The sequence below is a fragment of the Frieseomelitta varia genome, unplaced genomic scaffold, assembly GCF_011392965.1.
Source record: "Frieseomelitta varia isolate USP_RPSP 00005682 unplaced genomic scaffold, Fvar_1.2 scaffold_468, whole genome shotgun sequence".
NCBI lineage: Eukaryota > Metazoa > Arthropoda > Insecta > Hymenoptera > Apidae > Frieseomelitta > Frieseomelitta varia.
In genome coordinates, this window is record NW_025110221.1 from 242,029 (window position 1) to 246,634 (window position 4,606).

Genomic DNA, 4,606 nt, shown 5'->3' on the forward strand with positions numbered 1-4,606 from the left:
ATAATAAATTTATTACTTCTCAATAATTTCTGTCCAGTGATATCGTACCGACGAGTTCGAAAAGAAAGCGACGAATTATTGTATACGGTGTTGGTCACTCGTTACGGTCCGCAATTGATTGCCAGCGCAAGCGGTTAAGGTTCAATTTTCTCCATTGAAATCTCCGAAATCCCTTCGTCTACTGAAAAAAATATCATTATTGGACAACCTTCGTTTATAAAATTCTGCCACAAGAAGATTTGTGCCTATACAGGGCGTAAAGAAATATTCGTTGAAGCAAGTTGATCTCGACGTTGAACTTCAGAGTCTAATTGAAATCTTTGATACCCTTTCATTTACAAAAAAAAAAAAAAAAAAGAAAAGATTATTTCTAAATAAACTTTATTAAGGAAATGTCCTTAAATGTCTCCAAATACAATGGAGATGCTCAGGGTGAACATAACTTATATAGACGTGTGTTTTGACACTATGAAGACAAAAAGGCACGAGTGCGAGTGTACAGAAACAAACTACCAGGTGAAAACTATTACTACGTGATACATTCAATGTCTTGCGCGTCATAATAGATACCCTTCGGGAACCTCTCACTCTATTATGACAATTTATTATTCGCGGGGGAAGGCTGGCCAACTTTTATCCGCAACTTCCTCTTCGACGAGCCACCGGAAATCCTTCGAGAATCTTAACGACTGTTGCAACTATCCAGCTACTCCGTGTACTGTACTCGCGCGCATATACAGGGTGTCCCGATATTTTCAGCCGACTGTGAGGTGATTTTATCCCTGAAGTCTCGAGAAGGGATAAAATTTTTTGAAATTGTCCAAGCCTTAATATGGTCGTGTATTGTTGGTGTTACAGTTTCTACATCAACACGCTGTTGTTTAGTTTGTTTACAATTTTTTTTTTTCTCTTGTATATCGTCTGAAATCCAAAGTATCGAATTAATTTTTAGTCGAAGTTAATTTCTTTTAAGAGCGCAACTTTGTACCAGCGACAACGTTCTCTCGGCGAAGCCAATTTTTGGCATCCTCTTGAGCTTTTCTTTCTTTTGTTCGATGCAATAAATTTCCAATTGTTGCAGTTTCTGTTTCGGTTTCGACTCGTCACGTCACTCTGGTCACGTTCTAGAAAATTCGAAAGTCCAGAACAGACTTGAGAAACAAGATCGGTGCAACAATCGGTAGAATCAAATGCTTCATTGACCCTGCCATCGAATCTCGACACGCTTTTGCACTCTTAAGGTCACGGAAAAAAATCATTCTCAGAAATCCTCTCTTTCCTCAGAACACAAGGAACAAGGATCTCACGAACCTCGCTTTTGCATTCCGAACTATTTTTCAATTTTAATTAACAAATAAATAAATTGATAATGACAAAATCAAGTTCCAGCGACAGCCAGATTAACAATTTTAAGATATTCCATTCCATTTAATAATTTATAACAATACTATATTATTAATTTATCAATGTTGCATGAAATATTTATTTTAATAATAATGACATTTATTAAAAAAAATTTCAAAGAAAAGTAAATCGACGTGTTAAAATTCAACGCATGCTTTCCGAGCACTCTGCACAGGATGATTCGTTTCGACTTTCGATGCTGTTACGAAGTATCGCGTCGTGCTCGTGATTCTCGTCTAGAAAGCGACGATAAACGGTGTCGGCCATCGAAAGTGGCAAAGGGAATTTATTCTAAGAAGGAATTTAAACGGTATCGCGGCATGGGTCAGTCATTCGCTTCTCCATTTCTTCGGCTACGTACGTGTGTACGTGTGCGTGTGTGTGTGTATCAACGAGGTTAGTCCTCTGGGAAGAAGGTAGATATCTCTTCCTTTCCTAAGGTCGACTCGATCGAGCAGACTCAATTTGTCCGGAGTCGTGCGATTTCGGTCGAGGATAGCGTGACTTTCGATACCCAGCTCGAGAAATTGAACAGATATACCAGGTCTGTCTGGCTGGGCAATTCGTGACCGAGAGATCCCTTCTCCGTGTCTCTTTTCCTTGGATCTGAGATTGCGGATGAGTTTAGAAACACTTCGACACACTATAGTGCAGCTGTTTGTTAGACAATTTGTCCGGAAATTTGTAAAATGCAACAACTTTTAATATTCAGACTAATATTATATATATAATATTAATAATAATATTAAATAAAATATATATTAATATTATATTAATATTATTATAAAATATATATTAATATATTAATATTATAATAAATATAATATTAAATAAAATATTAATATTAATAAATATAATATAATAAATATAATAAAATATATATTATTATAATAAATATTAATATAATATTATATAATAAAATATTAATATTAATAAATATAATATAATAAAATATTAATATTAATAAATATAATATAATAAATATAATAAAATACATAATATAATAAATATAATATTATTAAAATAATAATATTAAATAAAATATTAATATTATATATATAATATTAATTATATATATTATACATAATATATATAATATAGTATGAATTATTATATATTATATATACACTGTAAAAGTTCAGAGCACTTTCTAAGAGAAAAAAAATCCGCCATATTATATATATATAAAATAATTATATTAATATTATAGGAAACATCATACAACGAACCATCATAGCACTCATTTTAGAGCACGAAGATTCCATTTTCAAATTTTAGATTAATTTTAGATTATTCTAGAATGTTTTCGCGTCACATGGCGGATTTTTCTTCTCTCAGAAAGTGCTCTGAACTTTCACAGTGTGTAAGAGTATCGAAAAAGTTTCTTTCACGACTGAATTGACAATGGCATTTGAAGATGGAAACCTCCCCTCTACAACGAACCCGCTTTTCTTTCCATTACTTTCAATTTTATTTAATTTTAATTTTATTTTTTTTCGACCACTTTTTTCCCCACCACTTTCAATTTTATTTAATTTTAATTTTAATTTTTTATTTCTATTCAATTTTATTTAATTTTAATTTTAATTTTATTGAATTTTATCCCCGAAGGAGATATTCGAATTTTCCTTGCCTCGCGTTCGACGAAGACGTGTGTAACCCTCTCGAGCGTCGGAATATTAACGAGGGTCACTGCGTGTAACGTGAGTAGATTAGGTTTGCCGTTGTTCCCGCGATCGCCTGACATTTCGCGTGCGATGTGGCGCAGCCCATTAAATCGTGCTCCTCGAGTGTGATTCAGGGGGTGTGATGGGCCAAGGACACGTTCGCCGCTGCTCCTTTGTCCGTCGCCGATGACACGTCACGGAATCGGGATACAAATCACTCCCGACACAGTGTCATGCTTGTTTCTCTCGTCCTCCCGCCGTCGAGGATCGATACCGGAAATATTGCATATCATTTCCGGGGGGCCGTGTAATCTCTTGAAACTTGGAGCCGTTCCACATTCGGCGTGCTCCATAGAAAACTGTGACGCGACGTTATGTGTGCCGTGTCTACCTCGAGCAACTTTCTAAGGACAAGGGGGACAGAGGGGGGAGAATTTATCTATAGGGGCTATAGTTCGCGAGCCGATCGATCAACGTTGAACGAACGGGGCACGGATATATTCATAAATTAATGAACGGCGGATCAACGTTTGAGTCATCCTCTTACATACAGGCTGTGAACAAACAATTCTCCTGCGTCGATGAAAATCTTTCGACGAAAAATTCGAAGTGAGAGTTGCTGACTGATTGATATTTGCCTGCGTTTGACTCCATTTCGAAGTGTCGTTCATCTTTGTCAACCACACACGCTCGACATCTGTCGAATATTGAATTTGTTACGTTGTTATTTGAACTTTTAGTTGATTCGCCATCATTTTACGAAGCGTGTTATGTATATTCTTCGAGCTGATTCCTTTTCACGCGTGTTGACATTTAGATGGTGAACGTTTCGTTTTAATACTTTCCGCAAGCAAAATATAATAATGATAATGTAGTAAATTATTAAATTATTAGATTATTAAATTAGTTTGAAGGAATAATTACTTTATTTATATAAAAATACATAATACTATGATAGTCGTTGTGTGATATATTGAAAAACATTTTAGACACAACTAACTGAGATTTAGGAGTCTATTTCTCTAAACGGGTGAGAATCAGGGTGAGTTTTCTATATGATCTTATACTCGAGGGAATACGATGCGTAAATAATAATGTGTCTAATTCAATTAAAGAAACATAACCTTAAATAAAACATAACTTCACTCGTAACTTCAAAAATGTAATATTGAATAAAACATAATCTTACTCAATAAAAAACATAACCTGAAATAAAACACAATCTTAAATAATTAAAAAAAAAAACATAACCTTAAAGATAACAGAGTAAAGAAAAACACAAAGAAAAGCATGAAAATAACTTAAGGATAAAGTATTTCGAGATTGTAGTAAGCCTAAGAAGTAGACATAACCTTAAATAAAACAACCTTACTCAACAAACAAACATAACTTTAAATAATTTTGAAAGGAAAAAAAACATAACCTTAAAGAATGAAGAAACGAAAACACAAAGGAAAGCATGAAAATAACTTAAGGAGCAAGTGTTTCGAGATTGTAGTAAGCCTAAGAAGTAGGCATAACCTTAAATAAAACAA

At 34.0% G+C, this 4,606-nt stretch overlaps 1 protein-coding gene across 8 annotated transcripts in view; it reads left to right on the plus strand.

Moving 5' to 3' along the window:
- Positions 1 to 4,606, plus strand: part of LOC122532735 (kinesin-like protein KIF13A) — a 104,996-nt gene that overhangs the window by 60,308 nt on the left and 40,082 nt on the right. The gene's annotated exons all lie outside the window — the stretch shown is intronic.